The sequence below is a fragment of the Erithacus rubecula genome, assembly GCF_903797595.1.
Source record: "Erithacus rubecula genome assembly, chromosome: 15".
Classification (NCBI taxonomy): domain Eukaryota; kingdom Metazoa; phylum Chordata; class Aves; order Passeriformes; family Muscicapidae; genus Erithacus; species Erithacus rubecula.
Window position 1 is genome coordinate 325876 of NC_136667.1, and position 26376 is coordinate 352251.

Genomic DNA, 26376 nt, shown 5'->3' on the forward strand with positions numbered 1-26376 from the left:
TGGCACTTATATGACTCCCATTGGCCCAGGGCCTGAATGCCTCCCAATCTTTAATATATTTATCTTCACACATGCAGCCACACACGCATACCTGTGAGGTCAGGAAGTGCCAGTGCTCCCACTGTACAGATGGAGGACATTAAGTGGTAATTGGCTAAACTGGGAGCAGGTGGTGCTGGATGGAGGAAGGCTCTCTGGCATGGTACAGACAATGGCACAACAAGAAATGCTTCACAAGGCACAGCCCTGGGGAGATGCATCTCCCCACTCATACCTGAGTCTTGCAGCCAGTGCAATATGAGGTCCTATCCCTGCTCTGGCCTCTTCATTCTTCACTCTAGTTTAAAATTATTTTTGTCTCAGTGATGCAACTTCAGATGCAAAGCTGTCAGATTGCCAGGCAGGATGGGGGAGGGAATCCTGTTAGTGTGACAGTGAAAGCAAAGGGTCTTTAGGGGCAGGGTCCTTCCTCTTGCTGGCTGGATGCACTGTTCTTGGAGGGGCTTGTTCCCCCTTTTCAGCGCCTGCAAGGTGGGGATGGGCCCAGCCCAAAGCAGTGCCAGGGGCTCAGGGTTTGCTGTGTGCAGCTGCAGCGCTGGCAGCAGACTCTGCTGGGGCAGGAATCCTGGCACTGACTCATGGCCAGGCTGTTCCTTGGCAGGGCTCTCCCTCAGCTCCCCAAAGATGGCAATGCTGCAGCACATCCCCAGCTGCTGCAGACACAGCCCAGCACGGGGCCCTGGGGCAGGGACAGCACTCGGGGTGTGCAGGGGCTCAGCCAGTCCTGCAGGGGAGCCCCTGCTCTGCCAGAGGTGCCCTTGCTGTCCCCAGAGCTGAGTTGGGTGCCCTGGCAGTGCCAGGTGGGTGTGTGGGTGCCCTGGCAGTGCCAGGTGTATGTGGGGGTGCCCTGGCAGTGCCAGGTGTGTGTGGCTGGCAGGGCAGTGTCAGGTGAGTCTGTGTGGCTGGCAGGGCAGTGCCAGGTGGGTGTGGGGGTGCCCTGGCAGTGCCAGGTGGGTGTGTGGCTGGCAGGGCAGTGCCAGGTGGGTGTGTGGGTGCCCTGGCAGTGCCAGGTGGGTGTGGGGGTGCCCTGGCAGTGCCAGGTGTGTGTGGCAGGGCAGTGCCAGGTGGGTGTGGGGGTGCCCTGGCAGTGCCAGGTGGGTGTGTGGGGCTGGCAGGGCAGTGCCAGGTGTGTGTGTGGCTGCCCTGGCAGTGCCAGGTGGGTGTGGGGGTGCCCTGGCAGTGCCAGGTGTGTGTGGCTGGCAGGGCAGTGCCAGGTGAGTCTGTGGGGCTGGCAGGGCAGTGCCAGGTGGGTGTGTGGCTGCCCTGGCAGTGCCAGGTGAGTGTGTGGGGGTGGCAGGGCAGTGCCAGGTGCCCGTGTCCTGCCTGGTGCAGCTCTGTGCCCCATCAGTGAGGCAGCTGTTCCCGTTAGCCAGGCTCTCCTCAGGCACCTGCACTAATGCTCTTGCCAGCAGCTGAGGAGAGAAAGCAGGAGGAAATTGCATCTATATTTAATTAATACTGCATCCATATTTTATTACAGAGAGCCCTTAGGTGCAGGAAGATTCTCAGTGAGAACAATTGCTTTGGAGGGCTGAGGCTATTGTATGGTGCTGAGAGGTGAACTTCAGTCTTAAAAACAGCCCCAAATTCCTTCCAGGGTAACCTGGAAAGCCCAGAAACCCTCCTCCACTCACCTCTCAGCCTCAGGCTGAAAAAGTGTCAAATTTGCTGAGAATTCATATTTGATTAGCTTTAATATCTTCTAATATTGCAAGCAAGTGTTTGCAGACAAACACTACACTTGTCCCAGTCTGGGGTTCCTCCTTCCTTTGCCCCGAGATCACCCCAGAGGGACACGAAGGGTGGTTCAAAACCTGGTTTTCCCCGAAGCCGCCGAAGAGAGACTGCCGGAGACGGTTTTCTCTTTTTCCAAGGACAGTTTATTATTTCTTATCTCTGGGACACTTTGCCTGGCCAGCAGCGGTCTGCTCAGCCTGGCATCCATGGTGGAATCTGCCTGGTCAAGGCAGGGCTTATCTTATATAGTTAGTACTACGTATTACATGTTTACAAAATTTTACCAATACAATACAATTTTATTAAATGGTCCAGCCCTGACCCCAACCAATCCAAGAGGCCAACGTGTCACCCAACATGGATGACATGGAGAAGAAGGAGGAAAAGGTGTCCACCCCCCAAATTCTCCATCTTGGCCACGTGTCCCTTATCATAAACATTCAAGAAAACCTATTTATCTACGTTCTAACATTGTAATTTACACTCATCATTATTTTCTGTGTCTCTTCTCTCAATGTGGGCAGATTCTCCCAAGGAGCCAAATCCAGCCCCTGCAGCTCCTGGGCAGCACTCAGGGGTCTCTGAGGGGTCTGCCAGGGAGGTTTTTGCACCCCCAAAGGAGCCAGGGAAAAACCCTGGACTCCCACATCTCCCCCCTCTGTTTGCACCAAAAAGACCTCCTTCACGGTTTTGTCCAGAGCCCTTTTCACAGCTTTGTTCAAGGTGTGCCGAGTGCATGGGATGATGCATGGCAAAGCAACGAGAATAGTAACAAGCTCCACTAATATATAAAAACCTACTTTCAAAATTTCTTTTTACAAAGGTAAAAGATCAAAAAGGTCAAACAGACCATCCAGGCACAATAACTGTGCTAGAACTCGGAAGGATGGTTTGTTTGAGACTACAATATAATTGCTATATACATTCTAATTCGGAGTAACATCCATTGTTTGGTTCTTTTTCACCCTTAAAACATCACATACAATTCCAAAATCCATTGTTGAACCAAAAATTTCTAATTCTTTTGGTTTGAAAACAGCCACAGGGACAAATTGAACCCACACATGCCATCCATTCACAGGAGTTGTCACAACTCACATCACCCATGAAGGGATGCCCTCCGGAATGGACCATTCTTTCACTGTCAATCCCACCAGACATGTTGAAAATGGCTTTTTTGCCTGGAATGCCTCAAACAAATTGTTTCCAACCCCACTGTCCATGCTAAACTTTCCCAAACACTCTCCCTTGGCTGCATCACTGGTAAATCCTCTTTTTCACCTAATACAGTTGACAAAAAATAAGATACAACAGCATATAAACAATCATTTTTCACTGTCAGTCCTTAAGTCTTTTAAATCTTGTTTGAAGAGAAGTTCACATCCTTTTTTCTTGATGTCTGCCAACACTCCCCTTGGAATCTTGGCGGCTTGTTGTACTGGATCATTGTGAGGAGGGTCTCCTGCTAATTCTGCCATGGTGAGGTTAGCATGAGTACCACCTTGGTATTTCTTTCGCAGCACCTCCAAAGCTCTTCTCCATCTGCGCTCCCATATAAGTCCTTGTGTGTCAGTAAGTATCAATGACACAAGAGATTTCATGTCACATGAAGTCAAGTCATATTCATTGAGAATACCTTTTAAAAACTGTTTAAAATATGAAGATCCCAGTCCATAATCTCTAATTGCCTTAATAAAATTTTTAACTAAATCATGATTTAATTTTTGCCATCTTTGGTTTTGTCCTTGTGGGTCATAATTCACTGGCATGGCTATTTCACCAGTCCCAATTGCAGGACATTTTCTGCTTCTTGTCAAGTCCATTCGAATATTTGTCCAATCAACTAAAGTATCTTGAGCTGCTGTTGCAGGTCTGTGTGTCTCTGTAGGAATTTGTCTGTTCAAAGGTATTACTTGTTGAGATTGAGGCCAAGCTGCTGCCTCATCCATTTTTTGATTCATTGGTATTGTAGAAATCTGTGGTCCTTGCCGCATTGTTCATTGAAAAGTCCTTGCCCATTATTGTCATCAACCTTGTTTTTCCCTTTATTATCACTTGTACTGTCATTTCTGAATCTGTAAGAATTGTCCTTGGAGATCTGTAAGATAGGAAAACCCATTCTATAATTAAAAGAGTGTCTTTTTTGTGTTCGTCCCAATGAAAAATCAAACCATATAGCTGTGTTTCTTCTCCCAACACTACTAAATGGAATGGTAAAGAGTCCACGTATCTATGTGGAGTGGCGAGTGCCACAGTAAGTCCTACTAAAAATCCATTGTCAGGTACATGTTCCACTGTGAAAGGAGATCTCTTCCCCATACAGTGAATGGCTTTTACACAAGTAATAGCTGTCTTCTGTCCGGGTCCTGTGAATGTTATTGAATTTTCACTTTGGAGGCATACAGAACTTCCTCCAATGCCTGTGATTTGATCCAAAGGTACAATCAAGTTCCATTCTCGAGGTCAGAAAATATATGAAATCACTGTCACGTCCGGTGTTCACCATCCCTGTGATGGTTGTTTTCCTGTTATGGTATATCAAGTCCCAAATAATAGTTGGCTGGTCACGGGTTATGTACTTCAACCATAACGTGTGTACTTCGACATGGTCATTGTAGTGTGGATGCCCTTCGCCCATCGCCAGCATTGCTTGATGCTCCAATGGATGTGATGGCAGAGCTATTGCTTTTGCCAGTTGAGTATTTTGTGGAATTGTCAATGGGGGTCGAAGAGCCCTTGCTAAAATTGTCATCTCTTCGAAGCAGTCTGCTGAAACAACAGTAGGATACATTGTCAGTCCAAAATTGCTGCACCGGTCTCTGCCTATTATCAAAAAATCTTATCTCTTTCGGCATGGTGCTTTCAGTTCTGTACGTATAGATGCAGATTCTTCATTCAAAAAAACAAGTTACTTTTGAATCTGACAGGATGTACTGCGTTCCTGGGCAGCAAATCCCTGTCACAGGGGACGTCCCCTAACGCCCTGCTGAGGGAGTCAGATTGACGCTCCCCGACAACTGTATTGTCTGTGCCGGTGTTGTTGCTGTTCCTTGTTGCACTGCCATAATTTCTGTTGTAGCACAAGATGGTCCTGCACTTCGTGTTTTTTGGCAGTGGCAATGGTTTTCTGTCCACATCCGTCAGAGAATAACATTCACTTGCCAGATGTCTTCCTCTGCGACATCTAGGGTAAAGTTCTGGTGGCTTGGAAGTCTTTGTGGATTGAGGACAATTTTTCCCAAAATGTCCAAAAATTCCACAGTCTTAGCATTGTCCTTTAGATGGATTCTTTTTCTTCTTAAAATTTGCAAAACTCTTTTCATGTCGTTCTTGAAGAACTTCCGTCATTTGCTCCTTGACAACTGAAGCTATATGTTGTGGTGTTCCAATCTTGCTGCAGGCTTCAACCATCTCCGTCCTCTCTCTGTGGAGACACAAACAGAACCCTTCCCCCAAATGCTTACTTTGTAAGCTTTTCAACTTTCTCTGTCTCTATATTTTTGATCAAAACTGGAAAATTTTCCCTCAATTATTATTTCAACTATTATCTAACAAAAAAACAAACCCAATGTTTACAATCTTCTGCAAGTAATCACAATACAATAATTAACAGTACTTTAAACAACAGGCATACATTTACAAGATTAGATAATTATCAATTTAAAAAAAAAAACTGTGTCATCACCTCAGGGTCTGCAGACAGCTGACAAACCATGATTCAATGAGGAATTAGATGGTCATCTCCGGAAAATGAACACCAAATTCACTTCAAAGTCAGCTTCAGCTGTTATATTGATAAGTCAAATTGCCAATCCAAACGATTGGAATATTATTTTGATGCAGAAAACACCTGGGTTTACACAATTTCTCTTTCAGTCAGAATTAAGGCTTGGCCAGAGCCTAAACTCTAATTGGAAGAGAACTCCCTGACATCTTCTTATTAAAGAAATAAACCACAACTCTTAACAACAAAGTTACAATTAAACATTTCAAAAAGAAATCAAACTCCTCTAGCAACTCATTTTCTCTAAAATTCATCTTTAGAGTAAGATACTTTGAACATGGCAAGACACTGCAGTGCTTCTATGACAACAACTTAGGAAAACCATAACATTAAATTTTTTTTTTTCTGAGAATGAAGCTCAAATAATTTTCTGGAATTCTGCAAAATATTCAAAACCATAAGATATCAAAGTGTCAGGTCACAAAAGACCTGCCAAAATAAAAGAGAGAATTAATAAAAGGAAAATAAAGAAACATTAAGTTCACAACTTAGCTGATTATCTTCATACATTTGATTCAAGGACATATCTGGGGGCTTTCTAAAACTTACTTAAAATATTGAAAGATTTAAAATGAAACAATGAAACAGAAAACAAAATCATTCTGTAATATAGAATTCATACAATCTTATTACAGTGTTTTTAAAATTAAATACAGAAACTAAATTTAAATTTTAAAATCCAACTCAAAATCTATTGATTTATATTGACAATATTGCAAATACTTATAAACTGGCTTCTCTAAAACCATTAACTATAGGAAAATTAAAACTCAATGTTGACATTTAAATAAATGTCCACTCATATCTGACCAATAACAAATCACTAAATATAGGTGATATATATTCAAATAAAATACAAAATACCTTATTATACCTTCAATTATTAAAATACCTAATACTATTAAAATACCTTTACCTTAAAGTTTCAGCTATTTTTTTTAACAAAATTGCAAAAACAAACACCTTTAGTTTAACATACAAGAACTGAAAATAAAACTGACTCTCTTGTCCTGTTCCCTTGTTCTGTTTGTTCTCCACAGTATAGATAAAAAGCAGCTCTTGGCCTCTCTCCACCCCCCATTCCCCTCCCGTCTGCAGCACTGGGTCTGTGCAGGCACAGGGGGAGCAGTGGGGGTGCTGCTGGAGCCTCTGGAGCAGGGTGGCTGTGCCTCCCCCCCTCTCTCGGTGAGCCTGGGCTGTGACCTCACGCTGCTGTGGACGGGTTTGCTCTGTCCGGCTGTGTCTGGGCAGCTGCCTGCAATTGCTTCAAAGTTGTTAATTTTTTCACCTTTGACTTAAAAAGCATAAATTTCTCTCCCCATTAGAATCTGCCAGTTCTAATGTGGACAACTCAGGTTTCCCTGAAACAGGGCATTCATCTCCTCCCCCAGCATTTCTGACAGCTGGAGACAGGTCTGTCTGTGTCTTTTCGCAATTCTCGCTTTCCTGCGTCCCGGCCATTGCCGCAGGTTGCCCCTCCCTGGACATCCCCTGCAGCTAAATGCACCGAACCCGCGCTTTTTTCCTGTTTTTGTCCCGGTCAGTGTGAAGGCTGCCGCTCCCTCCCCCCTTTGGGCTGAGAGCCACCCGCATGGTCCTGTCCTTCTGCGTCCCGGTCCCCGCAGGTTGCCTCTCCCTGCACATCCCTGCGGCACCGAGCCCGCATTTTTTCGTGGTCCCGTCCCCCTCCCTTCTGTCCCCCAGGCCCGGGGAGTCGCCTGCAGCGCCCTCCCGCCTTCTGGGGTCAGGGTTTCTGAAGGGGTGAAATAGCAAAAAATGTATGTCCTGCAACTCACTTGGAAATATTTCTAACTTAATTTTTTCCCTGGCCTTGCTGATGGCAAGGCCCTTGCTGAACCACCTGCTGCTGGCAAGGCAGTCATAAACTTCCCTCCCCCAGCTCATAGCTAGGTGAGAATCCTTCCCCAGTCTCTGAGGAACTTTAATTGCTTTCTCCGCCTGCTGATAGCAAGGCAGCCGTAAACCTCCCACCCCCTGCTCATGGCTAGGTGGGAATCCTATGATGTGTCTGATTCTGAACCATCTTACCCAAAAGCAATCCGTCCAAAATCGATTCGGAGGTTCCTGAAACCGACCAGCAGTGCACAGGAGCGAGGCTTACCGGGACACCTCCTCTCCGACTCGCGTCTGGAACTCGGCTTTTCTTGGCAGAGGGCCATAAATCTCCTCCAAAGTCCTTTTCAACAGCGTGCCTCTTCTGAAGTTCTGTCTTTGGGGGTCTGTACCTGCCTTTGCAGGCTACAAGGATCCACCAGGGTCCGTGCCAAATGTCTCTGCCTGGGGGGGTTTCCTCCATCTCTGTGCGTCTTCTTGAGCTTGCCCTTCGGGGGTCCGCACCCACCTTTGTGGGCTGTGGTGCATCCAGAGACGTCAGATGTCACTGCCCAGCCAGGGGGATGCCAGATGTCAATGCTCAGCCAGGGACGCCAGGTGTCCCAGTCTGGGGTTCCTCCTTCCTTTGCCCCGAGATCACCCCAGAGGGACACGAAGGTGGTTCAAAACCTGGTTTTCCCCGAAGCCGCCGAAGAGAGACTGCCGGAGACGGTTTTCTCTTTTTCCAAGGACAGTTTATTATTTCTTATCTCTGGGACACTTTGCCTGGCCAGCAGCGGTCTGCTCAGCCTGGCATCCATGGTGGAATCTGCCTGGTCAAGGCAGGGCTTATCTTATATAGTTAGTACTACGTATTACATGTTTACAAAATTTTACCAATACAATACAATTTTATTAAATGGTCCAGCCCTGACCCCAACCAATCCAAGAGGCCAACGTGTCACCCAACATGGATGACATGGAGAAGAAGGAGGAAAAGGTGTCCACCCCCCAAATTCTCCATCTTGGCCACGTGTCCCTTATCATAAACATTCAAGAAAACCTATTTATCTACGTTCTAACATTGTAATTTACACTCATCATTATTTTCTGTGTCTCTTCTCTCAATGTGGGCAGATTCTCCCAAGGAGCCAAATCCAGCCCCTGCAGCTCCTGGGCAGCACTCAGGGGTCTCTGAGGGGTCTGCCAGGGAGGTTTTTGCACCCCCAAAGGAGCCAGGGAAAAACCCTGGACTCCCACATACACTGATTATTTTTTCCTTTTGATAAGATTCCAGGAGAGGTTTCCTTTTCCTTCTCAGGCTTACTCCTGTCTCCCAGCACTGTGTGCTGCTCTGAGTCCCAGCCAGGAGACCCAGGGCTGGGCTGGCCCTGGGGCTGAGACCTCACAGGCTGAGCCTGGCCTGAGCCTGACCCAGCCATGGCTCAGCCTGGCCTGAGCCTCGCCAGCAGGGCTGTGCCCTGTCCCTGTGTCCCTGTCCCTGTGTCCCTGTCCCTGTCCCCTGTCCCTGTCCCTCTCCCCTGTCCCTGTGCTGTCCCTGTGTCCCTGTGTCCTGTCCCTGTGTCCTGTCCCTGTGTCCTGTCCCTGTCCCTCTCCCCTGTCCCTGTGCTGTCCCTGTGTCCCTGTCCCCTGTCCCTGTCCCCTGTCCCTGTGCTGTCCCTGTGTCCCTGTCCTGTCCCTGTGTCCTGTCCCTGTCCCTGTCCCTCTCCCCTGTCCCTGTGCTGTCCCTGTGTCCCTGTCCCCTGTCCCTGTGCTGTCCCTGTGTCCTTGTCCCTGTCCCCCTCCCCTGTCCCTGTGCTGTCCCTGTGTCCCTGTGCTGTCCCTGTGTCCTGTCCCTGTCCCCTGTCCCTGTCCCTCTCCTCTGTCCCTGTGCTGTCCCTGTGTCCCTGTCCCCTGTCCCTGTCCCTCTCCTCTGACCCTGTGCTGTCCCTCTGTCCCTGTCCCCTGTCCCTCTCCCCTGTCCCTGTGCTGTCCCTGTGTCCCTGTCCCCTGTCCCTGTGTCCTGTCCCTGTCCCCCAGGCCAGCACCCAGCTGGGTGGTCAGTGCTGCTGTCCAGCTGTGGCCCTGAGGCACAGCCTGACCCTGTGCCAGCTCTCAGCCCCTGTCCTCATTAGGGGCAGCCTTGGGACACCAAGGGGACACTTTACAGTCTGGTCAGAGAAGCACAAAACCAGCTCCTGTTGGAACAGCCTGAGCCTCTTAAAATATTTTGTACACACCCTTCATGCCCCATTAGTACCATTGTTTTGTGCAGTCAGCATGTGGTGCAGCTCTTCTTGTACTCTGCAAAACACATCATTTTCCAAAACGCTGTTGTACTCTGTGGTTTCCGTTATAATAAAAATATGCAAATAATTTCTATCCAAAGAAAACTAACCACCATTTAATTTTTAAATCCTCCTCCTTTCACTGATTCCACAGTTTTTCCTTGGTACTATCCCCATTTCAGGGAGGAAGGAAAGCTGAAGACAGAAGTGTTTACAGAAAGGAGGATTTCTGCCTTTCCACAACTACAAAAGAAACATTTGTTGCCTCAGATAACTCCTAAACAAACTGCTGCCAAAACAATTAGTGTTATTTTTCTATTATCCTCCTATTTGAGAGTAAATAGCCATTTCATGAATATGTTAATTATCTGGTAGGTGCAGAAGATAAGTGGATGTTGTATCTTCACAAATGATGATAACTTCTATTGTATACAAAAATTTCCAACAATGATTTTTCTCAAGTATTTGGGGTCAAGTGATTGCAGTAAAACTGCTCACAACTGGACCCTTTGCTTTGATAACTTAAAGATTTAGCAAAGATTGAACAGTTGAGTAAATGAAGATTTTTTTCATGTTTTTAAAAGAAAAAGCAGGCAGATGAGCAGTAAGAAAAAACTCCCTACAACAGCTGAGCTTTTAAATCGTGTTGTATTTAATCATGTTGTATTTCTGTATTAAGTTTTAAAGACGAACAGAGAAGTTCTGGAAAAAAAAAGTCAATTGTGTAAGTAGTAGAGGGTCATATCTGTGTACTATTAAATACATGGTGGTTTTAGAGGTAAAGTAATGCAGTGTTATTCTATTTAAATTGGGCTGTCTGCAGGACAGAAATTATTTGTGAATTTTTTTATCAGTAAAAACTGCAGGTTACTAGATAGATATGTTTGTTTATGTTTTAAATCATCTAAATATTTATTTTGGTGAAACTCTGCTTATTTAGGCTCTGGAGAAGCAGCAAAATGGTGATTTTCCTTTTGGAGACGTGTACATTTAGGAAGAAAAATTCAATATTCTGCAAAGTTGAATGCACCATTGTGCCAGATAATTAAAATGTAAATTTAAGTATCTATGCCTGCTTTGTGATTTTTTTAATACTTTTAAGTTAGTTGTCTTTTAAAACATGTGGTCAGCTGTTGTATTCACATATGGTCAAATGATCAAAGTCTGAACTCCTCTCTAATTGTCCCCTGCTGCTTGTCTGCTCTGTCCATGATCAAGGCCTCAGCAGGTGATAAGAAAGGCATGAGAACAGGCTGGAAGGAGAATGAACTACTGAGGGGCCCAAGCTGAAAGAAATAAAGACTTCCAGTACATCACCCTGACAGTAAAGAACCAAGAAAAAGTGAAGTCTGGTTAGTTCTTATTTTTTCTTTCTTTCTGGCCCTTTTTTCCCCCCTTGCTCACAAATCTGCGTGTATTTTTTTTAAGGACAGAATGCAAATAGGGTTGTCCCTGTGGATTCTCAGCTCATATAAAAGACAGAACCAAACAACCTTCTGCAGACATGTTTATTTACTTGTGAGAAGGAGGAAGCTGCTAAGTCACACAGTTTATAGTATTTCACATGTTTGTGGAAATCATTGCAATTCTTTTCACTTGTGTTTGTCATTGTTTGCTGGAGTTCACTTTGCCAGATGGTGCTTTATTGTCACTGGTGTCCACACCTCGCTCTTGCATCACTTCAAGACCAAATGGTGTGAAGAGCTTTAATACTTAGAGGATTTAGTAAAAGTAAATCCACACTTTGTGGAAGGTTCATTCTCAGCTATTCAAGCAGGTCTAGCACTGATTCAGGGAGGGAGTAGCTGACCCCAGGAATGAAGAAAGGGGGAAATAAATGGATTGTCTTTGCCACTCCTGTTTGTCCCTGCTCTCTTGCAGTCAAAGCACCGATGGAAAATTAAGGTTCAGTATTAGTTTTCAAATAAAGAGTTAACAGTTAGATAAAGGAAGGTGCCTTGTCAGATTCTCCCTTCTTCCCCCCAGCCAGAGTAGAAAACATTTCTGCATTTCTAAAGCTAAATTTCTCAGGCTTGCAGTAGTGTATTTGTATGCATGATGTTTTTGGAACCACGTGAGGATTAATTTTTTCCATGAATTTGCATGCAAATAGAGTGCTCCCTTTTGGCTTCTGCAGAGTGCTTTCCTGATGTTTGCAAACACTGGCTCAGCTGAAAGGCCATTGCTGCATGTTACAGATGAGGAGGCAGTGGGAGGGAGTGAGCACTGCTCAGACTGTCACTGCACTTGGGCCAGTCTGTGTTCCATTATTCAAACAGCACTGGGTTCCTGTTCCTCTGGTTTTGCAGGTCACTGTTGGTCCAGATGACCACAGCAATGAGACTGGACAGTGGGAGAGTGTGTCTGTGCGTGGACAGGGAGTATTTCAGCAGGAGGCAGGTGTGAGAGGATTTAGAGGATATTACAGGAACATCCTTGTGATGGTCAGGCTGTGATGTGGCTGCTGTAAAACAGGCAAACAGCTCAGTGGGAGGATGCACAAGGGAAGAGCAGCATCTCAAGGAGGCAGAGCTGGTGGGTGCCCCCAGCTTTGCCTGGGTCAGGACACAGCTCTCCTTGCTGGGCTGGGTGGGTTTGGGATGGACATTTCTGGGAGCAGGTTTGTGCTGGAAGGGAGATCTCAGCACGAACACACGGGGAGGGTGGTGGAGAAAGAGGATTGTGATCGTGTCTGCACGGGGCAAGGGAGAGAGGGACTGGAAACAAAGGGTTTGGAGCATTGTGACCGTGAGGATTTGTGCAGGGGAGGGCCCCAGGCCTGTACTGAATAATGTCTGCCTCATCACTGACCACAGGAGGGAAGTGCCCCTGGAAACCTCAGTGCTTCCCTCTCCCTGCTGTGCTCCTTTCTGTGCTGAGACCAGGTGAGCTGCTCCTGCCCCTGCTCCTGCTCCGGCCCCTGCTGCCCCTGCCCCTGCCCCTGCCCCTGCTCCTCTCCTGCCCCTGCCCCTGCCCCTGCTCCTGCTGCTACTGCCCCTGCCCCTGCCCCTGCCCCTGCCCCTGCCCCTGCCCCTGCCCCTGCCCCTGCCCCTGCCCCTTCTCCTGCTGCCCCTGTCCCTGTCCCTGCCCCTGCCCCTGCCCCTGCTCCTCTCCTGCCCCTGCTCCTCTCCTGCCCCTGCCCCTGCCCCTGCTCCTGCTGCTACTGCCCCTGCCCCTGCCCCTGCCCCGGCCCCTGCCCCTGCCCCTGCCCCTTCTCCTGCTGCCCCTGTCCCTGTCCCTGCCCCTGTCCCTGTCCCTGCCCCTGCCCCTGTCCTGCCCCTGCCCCTGCTCCTGCTGCTACTGCCCCTGCCCCTGCTGCTCCTGCCCCTGCCCCTGCTGCTGCTGCCCCTGCCCCTGCTCCTGCTGCCCCTGCCCCTGCCCCTGTCCCTGCCCCTGCTCCTCTCCTGCCCCTGCCCCTGCCCCTGTCCCTGCTCAGGTGCCTCCTGGTGCAGAGCCAGGGCAGCACAGCTGTGCCTGGGCTGGGTGCAGAGCTCTTGCTCTCAGTGCACACAGGGGCTGCCCAGCCAGGGCACAGCTCAGAGGTGAGAGTGACAGACCTGAGCTCAGGGAACTCCCCCTTGCCTGCCCTGGTGCCCCTGCCCTCTGCTGCTGGACCCACCCTGGGGTGATGCACAGCCCCTGTCAGGATTTGTGCTGGCAGACACACCACGGGAGCACAGGCAGACAGGTTTAACCAACTTGCACGTTTTACATTTTATCTTCTGCCACTTGGTCCTCTGCTCCCTTCAGAATAAAACTGGCAGTGCCCAAAGAAAACTGTTGAGAGTCACCTTTGCACCTGGAACATTCTGAGCTGCTGTGGCCTGTCTGCCTTCAACACACTTGGGACCTTTACTTTTCATAGAGAATTCCCCGCCTTGGCTGTAGACATTAATGGGAAGGTAGAAGTGAATTCTGTTTCTTGAATCGTTGTTTTTGTTGAACATCTGGATTTTTATGTATACAACAATAGCACTCACCAATACATTGAATTCCAAAATTGGGAATGTTGAGAAGCAGGGAATGGAAATGCTTTTTATGTAATACTGCATTTAGCTTGCAGGCTTAAATGGCTCAGTGAGGAGTTACTGGTCACAGTAACTGTGAATAAACTCATATATTCCTGTTTTCATGTTGGTTCAGGCTCCTTTCCTGGCAGAGGCTGGTTTTTCTGCAGCCCACGGAAAGTTCTTGAGCAGAGAGCTCTCCATACCTGCTGCTGATAGCAGGCAGCATCATGCAGTTTTCTTGGAGAATGCATTTGGATGCTATTTTCTAGAATAAACAAGTTAAAGTGGTCAAGAAACAAAATAGATTCCTCCCACTTCTCTCCTTCCCCCATGTGCTCATAACAAGTGGCTGAAGTAAAAAAAAAAAAAAATAAAAAAAAGTTAAGTGGTTGATTCTCACTCCTGCAAATGGTCAAGAAAATGACAGAGCCAGCAAAATGAATGTTGAGGTTTAACAGTCCCCAGGGCCAGGGGGTTCTGCACAGTGTTTCATCTCTGAAGCTCTGTGCACAGGGGCATGTTGGAAGCAGAGGGTTTTGGTGGGGTGCTCCAGGGGCTCTGGTCAGCAGGAGGTGTGTGGTTTCTTGTGGTTTGTTTTGGGCAGAGCTCTGAGTGTGGCTCTGCTGAGGGTACAGTGCTCCTGGGCTGGGTTGTGGATTTGGGAGGAGCTGGAGGGGCAGCTCCCAGCTCCATCCTTGGCACCCTTACCTGGAAGAGAACCTGGTTTGCTGCTTTGCCAGCCTGTTGTGAGAGCTCTCTGCAGTAACAGATGCTTGGGGAAGCCCTGGGCAGCCTGTGTGCTGTGGGTTTGTTTTGTGCAGGGTGTGATCCTGAGGTGGGCAGGGCTAGCAGGGTGAGGGTCCCTGCACGGTGCCTCCAGGGCTGTGTGGGGCACAGGAAGGCAGGAGGCTTCAGCAGAGACTCCTCAGAGGGTTTTGGCTGTGCAGGGAGGGGGGAAGGACCTTTCTGTGCACCGTGGGCTGAGGAGAGCAGCCCTGATTGCAGAAATGCTGCCTTCAGAACCACTGCTCTGCAGATCCCCTCCAACCAATCTCCCGTGTGCCACCCTGCAATTCATCTGGCAATTAAATGATAAGGTTAACGTGTTACATGCATGGAGGCCAGGAAATTTGGAGGTGGTGTTGCCATAGCAACTGCATCTCTGCCCTCCTGGCACAGCATCCCTGTGTCCAGCCAGGGCTCGGGGTGAAATGCTGCCAGCAAGGGCTGGGAGAAGCCATAAAAATGTGGAGACGACCCAACTGTCGTCTGGCTGTGCACTGTCAGTGCAGGGTGAGGCTGCTCTGCTCTGTGTGTGGCAGGGCAGCTGCAGCACTGCCCTGCTGTGCCTGCAGGGCTCACTCTGCTCCAGACTCTGCTCCCATGGGAAATGTGTCCTCAGTCCGATTCCAGCACCCTCTGCTCCCTCAGATAAAATCCCTGCTCCAAAGAACCCCAAAGAACATGTACCCCAACAGTCCAGTATTGTCAGGTACCACCACAGCTTCAAGGGAAGCCAGAAGGGTTCTCTTGCTCTTCCACGAGTTTTGAAGCCATTTCATTTCAGTCTGGAGTGTTTGTTTGTGAGCACTGTGCTGGTGGCACGTGGCAGTGCATCCCTTCTGCTGTCCCCCTGGCTGTGGCAGGAGCAGTGGCACTGTCACCTCTGGGGCCACCAGTCCTGGTGTCTGCAGAGCCACTGCCTGGGGCTCTGGCCTGTCCAGCTTTTGTTGGATCATTTGAGTCTGTTGGAAACCCCCGTGGTGAATGATGTAGCTTCTCTTAGCTACAAAATATGAAAGGAATTTGGTGGGGAAACCAGAAATGATGAGTTGGCTTTTCCTGCTTCGATGAGCTGAGTGTTCAAACCTCAGCAGTGCTGCAGATTATGATTCTTGTTTCAGTCTCCAAGCCTCACTCCTGAGTACTGACTCTGTTGTTTTGCCTTTGAGAAATGCTTTAGTTTTCTGCTGCTAGTTTTTCAGAATAGATCTGTGCTTAGGTATTTCCACAAAAATCCAGGTAATCTTTTAAACTGAAAAAATGTCAGCTGGTTGCTGGCAGATCCTGCTCATCTGGGAAGGACTCTTGGCTGGTGTGCTGGTTATCCCTGCTGAGATAAAGAGAGCAACTGCAGCAAATGAAGCACTTCTGAAGTGTGTTGGAGCCTCTCCCTGCAGCATGCAAACGAGCTGCAAATCATCTGTGCTGCTGCAGGAGCCCTTTCTGAGCACAGTGGGATGGGAAGGGACACAGGCCCTGCAGGTGGGTGAGGGCCCCGTGTGCTTGGGCTGTGATAACAGAGCTCTGCTTTCCCCGCAAGGCTGTGCCTCTCAGGGCAGGAGATGAAAGGCACAGAGTGATAAGTGCTGCATCTCACACCATTTATTTTATATTAAAGTTTTGGGGTTTTTTTCAGCAAATGCATCCCAAGTGTCAGAGTCTGTTGTGTTAGCAGCCCAGGGTCAGGGCATGCACAGAGATCAGTTGTGTTTTTCACTGAGATGCCATCCTGGTGGCACTTGGGTTTGTTTAATCAGTACATGTGTTTGCCAGTGATGTCATTGGAGCCTGACAAGTTCATAAGAATGGGGCTTGTTTTTTTCTTTTCTTAAAAAGAACTTTTGGGTGTGTTGTCATGTTTATGAGCTTTTAGGTCCATCTCTGTTGTGTGTTTCAAGATTTTCGTTGCAACTGAGAGCTGGAGCCTGATTTTTATGGTCCATGTTGTTTTTTGTACAGAGTAGATTTGGGTGAGTGACTGAGCTCTCCTGGAAGCAGCAGCTGCTGCAGCCCTGGGGATGGAGCTGCAGGACTGGGCAGTGCTGCATCCTGCATCCCTCTGGCTCCCCTGGCTAACAAATGGGGCTCCATTCCTCTTTTCTTCCCTCCTGACATTTGGGCTTGGTAGGAGGCTGGTTTCTGACAGGTTTTAACACACTGTTTGAAAATGTGTATTTCTCTGAGTTTTACATGTAATTTGCCCATATTATTACTATAATATGGTTTTTATTCCTCTTGAGGCTGTAGAAGTCTTCAGGATACTCTTAATATGCATAGTGGGAAATGGGCTGTTTGCAAATTAGTAACAAACTATAATAATTACTTTGCTTTCCTCTTGAAATGCTAATCTGAAGCTTTGATGACCACAAAATTCCCATGTAAAGCCACACAGATCTCCATCTGCATTTGTTGGATCTATTTAGATCCCTGCCTGGTGTCTGAAAGGGGCAATAATGTCTGCAAACATCTCTGGCCACTTCCTCCCACACACTGCTGGCTGTGGGCTCCTGTCTGCTTGGATATCTAAATACAGCACAGCTGTGGGTGGCTTGACCTGTGCCCACAAGTTAAAGTTACTAAAAATGACCACAGTGACAATTTCATAGGAAATGCTGAGATAGTGGGGAATTTTCTAGAAATATATGCAAAGAAAATATTGAAAAAATCTCATGAGGAAATTCAGGGGAATGCTGATAAGGAAATGCAGAATGGTCCTAAGGAAATGCAGAATGGTCCTAAGGAAATGCAGAATGCTGATGAGGAAATGCAGAATGCTGGTTAGGAAATGCAGAATGTTGATAAGGAAATGCAGAATGCTGCTGAGGAAATGCAGAATGCTGGTTAGGAAATGCAGAATGCTGCTGAGGAAATGCAGGTGTCCTCCTGCACCCTCCTCCTCTGTGTGCTGAGGTTCAGCGAGCTGCAGCAGCCACACGGGACAGGCAGCTGCCTGCAGAGCCATCCTGTGCTGGGGCTGCAGCCATTGATCAGCACTGGCAGGGTGGGGATGGGATGGGATAATGGGATGGGATGGGATGGGGATTGGGATGGGATGGGGCAGGGGATGGGGATGGGGATGGGGATGGGATGGGATGGGATGGGATGGGGATGGGATGGGATGGGATGGGATGGGATGGGATGGGATGGGATGGGATGGGATGGGGATGGGATGGGGATTGGGATTGGGATGGGGCAGGGGATGGGGATGGGGATGGGGATGGGATGGGATGGGATGGGATGGGATGGGATGGGATGGGATGGGATGGGATGGGATGGGATGGGATGGGATGGGATGGGATGGGATGGGATGGGATGGGATGGGATGGGATGGGATGGGATGGGATGGGATGGGATGGGGATGGGATGGGATGGGGATGGGATGGGATGGGATGGGATGGGATGGGATGGGATGGGATGGGATGGGATGGGATGGGATGGGATGGGGATTGGGATGGGATGGGATGGGGATGCTGATGTGACCCGGACAAAGCAGCCCTGGGGGCGGGGATGCGCCGGGATCGCTTACAGCCTCCTCACCCTGGCAGGAAAGCCAACAGGGGAATAAAGGTCACACAGAAAAGTGAGATCATCTTAAAGAGAGCCTCTGCTGCAGGATAGTGCCGTGCAGTGCTGCTGAGCGCCTTGAAAAGCAAACCAAGAGCACCAGGGTGGAGGAGCTCCCACCGCAGCCCCCTCCCCTGCCCCCTCACCTCTGCCCGCAGATCAAACAGCAGCAGCAGTGCAGCCTCTGTCTGCGTGAGAACAGAGCTCTCTGAAGATGCCTGGAAAACAAACAGTGGCACCTCAGCACAGCGTGGGGTTACCCGGGGCTGGAAGAGCAGGAGGAAAGCAGAAACCGTGTGTGCCTGGGTTAGCGAGGTTGCCTTCCCTCCTCTGGAAGGGCAGATCTTCATTTCCATGTGCTTATGGGCACTCCCAGGAAAGGCGGCTTGGCAGCGATGCTGTGTCGGGACAGGTGTGCTGCAGGGACTGCATTGTCACCCTGTGCTTCGTGTGCTCTGCAGCCTGAAATGCCCCAGCACAAGCCTTGCACTGTCTGGGGAGCAGGGCATTACTGGGGTGTGCCAGCAGCGTTTCCCTGCCTTCAACAGCTGATGGAAAAGCCTGGGAGAGCTCGAGGCTTTTCTGCCCCCAGGTTCGTGGCTCCGGCCTGGCAGAATCTCCAGTGGGTTCAGACCTGGTGATGCCAAGGGCACCGGAGTGGGAGCAGCTGCAGATGCCAGGGCTGCAGGCTGTGTGCAGGGCTGTTTCCTCTGGCTCGGGCAGGTTTCCCAGGAGCTGCTTTGCTGCTCCCTGGTGCTGCTGAGGCGCTGCTTGGAGCCCTGAGCACCCCCTGCCCTGAGCAGGGCTGAGGAGCTGTGTATGACAGGATCGCCGAGTGGGCTGCCCTTTGCTCTGCCCCCTCTCGTGTTTGTCACATCTAATAATGGACACAAATGCGGTGTGTGCCACTGAACACGGGGAATTTGTTTGTGTTCCATGTTTGCCACAGCCTTTTAATTTGAGGAGGGAGCGTGGGAGCAGGGAATGGCTGAGAGCTGCTCTCTGTGGTGGCTCTGCTGTGGCTGGTGCAGTTCCAGGGAGGCGTGAGCCTGAGCTTAAGGGCTGTAGGGTGGCAGTGTTGTCAGGGCTGTAGGGTGTCAGTGCTCTGGGCTGTAGGGTGTCAGTGCTCTGGGCTGTAGGGTGGCAGTGCTCTGGGCTGTAGGGTGTTAGTGCTCTGGGCTGTAGGGTGGCAGTGCTCTGGGCTGTAGGGTGGCAGTGTTGTCAGGGCTGTAGGGTGTCAGTGCTCTGGGCTGTAGGGTGTCAGTGCTCTGGGCTGTAGGGTGGCAGTGCTCTGGGCTGTAGGGTGTTAGTGCTCTGGGCTGTAGGGTGGCAGTGCTGAAGGGCTGTAGGGTGTCAGTGCTCTGGGCTGTAGGGTGGCAGTGCTCTGGGCTGTAGGGTGGCAGTGCTGAGTGCTCTGGGCTGTAGGGTGTCAGTGCTCTGGGCTGTAGGGTGGCAGTGCTGAGTGCTCTGGGCTGTAGGGTGTCAGTGCTCTGGGCTGTAGGGTGGCAGTGCTGAGTGCTCTGGGCTGTAGGGTGTCAGTGCTCTGGGCTGTAGGGTGTCAGTGCTCTGGGCTGTAGGGTGGCAGTGCTGAGTGCTCTGGGCTGTAGGGTGGCAGTGCTCTGGGCTGTAGGGTGGCAGTGCTCTGGGCTGTAGGGTGGCAGTGCTGAGTGCTCTGGGCTGTAGGGTGGCAGTGCTCTGGGCTGTAGGGTGGCAGTGATGAAGGGCTGTAGGGTGGCAGTGCTGAGTGCTCTGGGCTGTAGGGTGTCAGTGCTCTGGGCTGTAGGGTGGCATTGCTGTCAGGGCTGTAGGGTGGCAGTGCTCTGGGCTGTAGGGTGGCAGTGATGAAGGGCTGTAGGGTGGCATTGCTGTCAGGGCTGTAGGGTGGCAGTGCTCTGGGCTGTAGGGTGGCAGTGATGAAGGGCTGTAGGGTGGCAGTGATGAGTGCTCTGGGCTGTAGGGTGGCAGTGCTGTCAGGGCTCTAGGGTGTCAGTGCTCTGGGCTGTAGGGTGAGGTGAATTGTGCCACTAGGACAGCATTTTTAAGGAGCATCTGGTTGAGGATGGTACAATGTCTAGCATGGATGTTTTCTGGGACATTCCCCACCCAGGGCTTGGCTCCATTTGCTTTATGTCTCTCCCTCCAGGAGTGCAGAGGTTCCTGAGTGCTGGCAGCCAGACCAGGGAGGGATTGAGCTGCAAGGGAGCTGAGTCAGTGAGCTCCTGCACCCAGTGAAGGAGCCCTGCTGCCGTGCAATGCCACTGCTGCTGCAGCTGGCTGCATTTCTGGCAGCTTTTGTGTGTGCAATGCTCTGTGCACAGGGGAGCATCCTCTGGGATGGCTCAGGGCAGCATCCATGCCAGGATTAGGGCAGCTCCTGGGTAAAACCCGATGGTTACCTGTTATCCAGAATAATTTAATAAGATCTTCAATGCATTATAAGCTCATCAAAAGCCCGATAAAGTTTCCATTTTAAAAAATAGGGTAAATTGTAAAAATTTTATTCCAATTTGGGATGAAACTGTCAACATTTACCTTGATAGCTGGAAAATCTTGTTGACCAAAGAAAGTGGCCTAAGTCTGATGGCATTGTTACTGTGGTAGGAAGGGAAAGAAAATTAACATGAAATCAAAATTATTGATATTGCAATCAGTATTGCTTCGAAGACCTGATGACCTGTGCATCATCCAAAGGAGCTTGGGGAAAGATCTCTTACTTACAATTAACTCTCTGAATCTGTCTCTTTCCAGTAGCTGGGGAAGTAAAGGCAATAAGGGAGGGGGGCTGTTAGCAGCCAGTTCCATGTGCTGGTTTGATTGCATTGCTAATTGGGGTGCAAGAATGGGGCAGCCTTTCCCAGGGGCAGTGTGAGACCTTTGTGCCCCTTTTTCTTCAGAATGCACTTCACCCTTTTGAAAAGTAGCTCTTTTTTTTAAATTTTTTTTTTTTTCAGGAAATACAGGTTTTTGGTTTGCATTTTGAAACTTGTCTTCTCTTCCAAAGGAAAACTTGGCAGTGTGAAGCTGCTAACTGCAGCAGACACCCCACACGTGCTTTGAGAAGGTGATTATTCCCTGGCACTGGGGCAGCTGTCTTTTCCTGTGAAGATTTTTGCTGCCATTCAGGAGTGATGTCCTAAAGGCGTTTGTATTTTTAGCAGCTGTGATTTATGTCCTGCAGGCTCTGTCTTTAAATCCTGCCTCAAAGAGGGGTAGGTTATTTTACAGAGAAACCCATGCAGTAATAGCTGCTTCTGGTGTGACTTCCTTTAAAGCTGTGCATTAATTCCTGAGAGCTGGGGTCAGCCTGTGCTGAGATCTGCAGAATGACATCCCCACACTGGGGCTTGTTTCACGCTGATGGGAGGAAATCACATTTACCATATGAAGATACACAGTGCTATTAATAATAATGATAACAACCAATTCATACTAAGGCAGTGCATTTTAAAAATTGCTCTTTTTGTCTTTTCTCAGGGTACTTAGGACAATCTCTGATCTCTAGGATGAAGTGCTGATGAGAATCCAGGTTCTGTAGTGATCAGTCTCTGGTACCTGTACAGAGCTTGGTGGAAAGCTGCTGGCTCTGGAGCTCTTGGTTTGCCCTGAAATGTTCCTGCTGTGCTGCTCTGGAGGCACCTGTGGCAGCCCCTGCCCTCTCCTTGCCTTGCCCAGCTGCTGCAGAGCTGCTCTGACACACCTGCACATCCTGCAGTGCCCCTGCAGCTCCTGCAGCTCCCACTGGGGCTGTGTGACACTCCTGCACAGCCTGCAGTGCCCCTGCAGCTCCCACTGGGGCTGTGTGACACACCTGCACAGCCTGCAGTGCCCCTGCAGCTCCCACTGGGGCTGTGTGACACACCTGCACAGCCTGCAGCGCCCCTGCAGCTCCCACTGGGGCTGTGTGACACACCTGCACAGCCTGCAGTGCCCCTGCAGCTCCCACTGGGGCTGTGTGACACACCTGCACAGCCTGCAGTGCCCCTGCAGCTCCCACTGGGGCTGTGTGACACACCTGCACAGCCTGCAGTGCCCCTGCAGCTCCCACTGGGGCTGTGTGACACACCTGCACAGCCTGCAGTGCCCCTGCAGCTCCCACTGGGGCTGTGTGACACACCTGCACAGCCTGCAGTGCCCCTGCAGCCCCTGCAGCTCCCACTGGGGCTGTGTGACACACCTGCACAGCCTGCAGTGCCCCTGCAGCTCCCACTGGGGCTGTGTGACACACCTGCACAGCCTGCAGTGCCCCTGCAGCTCCCACTGGGGCTGTGTGACACACCTGCACAGCCTGCAGCCCCTGCAGCTCCCACTGGGGCTGGTGTGACACACCTGCACAGCCTGCAGTGCCCCTGCAGCTCCCACTGGGGCTGTGTGACACACCTGCACAGCCTGCAGCCCCTGCAGCTCCCACTGGGGCTGCCCTGACACACCTGCACAGCCTGCAGTGCCCCTGCAGCTCCCACTGGGGCTGTGTGACACACCTGCACAGCCTGCAGTGCCCCTGCAGCTCCCACTGGGGCTGGTGTGACACACCTGCACAGCCTGCAGCGCCCCTGCAGCTCCCACTGGGGCTGGTGTGACACACCTGCACAGCCTGCAGTGCCCCTGCAGCTCCCACTGGGGCTGTGTGACACACCTGCACAGCCTGCAGTGCCCCTGCAGCTCCCACTGGGGCTGGTGTGACACACCTGCACAGCCTGCAGCCCCTGCAGCTCCCACTGGGGCTGGTGTGACACACCTGCACAGCCTGCAGCGCCCCTGCAGCTCCCACTGGGGCTGTGTGACACACCTGCACAGCCTGCAGTGCCCCTGCAGCTCCCACTGGGGCTGTGTGACACACCTGCACAGCCTGCAGTGCCCCTGCAGCTCCTGTGCCCAGCACACACACCTGGCTGGGGTGGTTTGGAGGGAGTCACAGCCACCAGAGCTCAGGAGTGTCCTCCTCACTCTGGGGGCTGGGATTCACAAACAGGACCCCGACCATGGTGGGCTCAGCAAAGGGTGGTGGGTCTGATGCACACACACTTGGGGAGTGCTCTGAGCTGTAATTTTTTCATGTGTAATTTTTTCATGTATAACTGCTTTGATATCAGAGAATTGCTTTATAAATGAAGTTGTAAGAAACATTTAAATGTCAAGTGTCCTTCATTCATTCAAACCCAGAATATTGATGAGGATGCTGTTGATGAAGCATCTGTGCCTCTGACAGACACTGGACCTAGGCAGGGCATTTGACAGGGGAAAAAACAAAGAAAGTGAGAAAAGGATGTTTTCAATGAGCTACTTTGAATCTCTTTTGCATGCCCTTTTCTTTTCAGGGTTTTATGAATTGCTCTGGCAATTTGCTAAGTATTAAAGGGAACAATGAACAGGGCCCTCTTTTTACAAAGACAAAGAAACAAAGATTTGAAGATTTTTCAGTTTGCTTCAAAAATAGCTTGATGAAGATGGACATTATAGCAAATGAAATATTTAACTAGAGTGACCCTCACTGAAGTGATGTCAAGGGTAGTAAGTAATACAATTGTCACATTGTATGTAATCACTCCTTTGTTAGCAACTGAGGCACAATTATTTTAAATAAATTGAAATGTCTCATAGGGACAATGCTGTTTTTTCTTTAGTTAAAAATAGTAACATCAAATACTTATTTAATCTTTAAAATGTTTCAGGCTTTCAACACCAAGACTGGATAATTTCACTCTTTTGGTTTTGGTTTTATTCTTTCTCAGGGTACCAGTCTTCACCAGCTTCCTCTCAAACGATGAAGTTATTAACCACTTAAGTTGATTATCCCCCTGAAAAGATTAAAGAGGTTTCATTGTTTGAATGGCACTCTTGAAATTTGGCTCAAGTGTTTGTGATTTGGAGTAGCTGCAAAATTGTTACAAGAAATGTGATTGAGGAAAAAGCTTCTAAAATGCTCCCACAGGCAGGAGCAGGTTGGTGTGCTGAGTGTCTCCTGCAGGGAGCAAACCCTGCTCTCCTTGTCCTGGAGAGTCCTGGGGATTGCTGGGGCCAGAGCTGCTCCAGCCTGGGCTCTGAGCCTGAACACCTCTCACCTGTGCCATCCCAAATCCTTCCTTTAACCCCCATCTTCCCCTGCACTGTTGTAAACCAGCCTTTGAAAGATTTCATTCTCTTCATCAAACATGCACAGGGATATTGGTGACAGTTCCATCACTGCCAGGGCTTTGGTGCTTCCAGTCTGGGGTTTTACATGGATCAAGAAGTCAAATCTTGTCAGATCCCAGCCTGGATCCTTATTTATCCAGATGGAAGTCTCAGTCTTATACTGCCAAAGATTTCACAGGCTTTTCTTGCAAGCATACTAAAAGCCTTGTGTTGCCATATTTCATTTGGCAATAATTATGTCCTTTGCCTCTCTTCTGGATAATATTTAGCTTTATCATCATTATTATTACTTGCTACTGTTCTGCTGGGAGCACTAGTTTGCATTTAATTACAGATCAGTAGCAAGTAGCCTGTATGGCCCTGATCCAGCAAACACTTGTAGCAGGTGTGGAATTTAGAGCAAGTGAATTTAGAGCCCAGGAAGGTGTGTGTACCCTGAGATCTGTTCTGTGCCTGGCATGCAGTGATTGATTGATTGGTGATCGATTGATTGATTGATTGATTGATTCCATGAACCCTGGATCTGCAGGGTCTCTGTGCTGCTCAGCCCCATCCTCTCCCAGGTGTGAGGTGCAGATTGCCAGGTGTGTCATCTCTTAAAGTCTGAAACTGCCCCTGGCTGCCCATTAGCATCAGCCAGAGCTCCAGGCTTTGGGGATTTTGGGAAGCACAGCAGCTTTTTGTCAGCTCAGGACAGAGCAGGCCCCTCTCTCTTGCATGTGGCTCAGTATGAATTTTAGTGAGGTTCTCTATACTGGGGGTAAAACTTGGCTAAATGACCTACCAGGCAGCAGGATGTGCCAGGCACATTCACAATATTGGATCATTTAATTGTCTAGTTGGAAATGCATAATAAAATACAGGGTGTTTGAGTTATTACTTAGCTGCCTATGTAATTACTTCTGTTTAATATTTAATTGTGTTGATCTTCCTGTCTTGTCTTTGTTCCACACAGCAAATAGATCCCCCTTTCTGTCTATTCACAGGCACTGGGTGCAGGGCTTTGCAGCTAATCTTCCTGATTGTTCAAATGTCACCGTAAAATATTGAGCATCTTGATAACTCCAAAGCTATCAAAACAGATTGGATGGTAACAATTAAAATTATGCTAACATCTCTAAAACAGATATAACGGGGTGATGCTTGTTAAGCACTTAATGATCCCTTTCTCCAAGGAATTTCATTTTAATTTCTTTATGCTGCCTGATTGCTGCACTGCATCCTGCAGATTCTGTGCACTGCTGTCTGTGTAATACATATTCAAGCCCTTCTCTGGCCCTCATGGTGCCAATCAAGGATGCAAATGCAGTCTCTGTGCCTGTGTGATCAGAATTTCTCGCTTGTTTGCAAGCCCCTAAATAATGGGGTGAATAAGGATCTGATGTGTAACAGTAGAAAAGTAATCAGACCTGGTATCTGGCTTGCAGTAAACACCCCTGTGGCCCTGCTCCAGCCTCTCTGTAATCAATGGCAGCCTTTATTGACTTTAATGGGACTTGAATTAGGCCTTGTCTGAGCCTTGAAAATTCAGCTGCAGCTCTTGTGCTGATGCTGGGCCAGGGGAAGTGGCTTTGTGCAGGGATGAGCCTGCCCAGGATGGAGCTGCTGCCACCCCACTCTGTGTGCAGGGAGCTCGGGGCTCTCACTCAGCTGCTCACCCAGAGCTGCCCTGCTCTCTGCAGGGCTGGAAATGTGCCACTGGCTTTGGAACAACCTTTTACTTGAAAGGCATTCTAATAATCACTGTTTTGAACTTCAGTTTTTTTATATTTTCATTGTTTATAAATGAACAATATCAATTCATTTTGCTTTACTTTGGCTGCAAGGGAAAAACAAGCCTAATAAGCAAAACCAAAAATAAACTAAGCTGATCAGAAAAGCAGTTCTTGCAAATTTACCTTCACTTACAAATGCTGACATGAAAAACGAGAAAGGTTTTATGAAGTGTCCTTGCTTTGGAGTTTTGTGGGGTTGAATGGGCAGAGAAGACAGTAAGAGTGTGGATGAAAGGCTCAGAGAATGAAACTGTGGATCATGAACCCCTGGAGCTGGGATATTCTTCCCCTTCTCAAGCACTACAGTCCGTGTAAAAGACTTTGTACAATTCTTTGAGCTGATTCTTTTCCTGGCCTCTCTGCTTTGAAAGGATATGGAGAATTCATCCTTTGGGAAGTGCTCTGGCCAG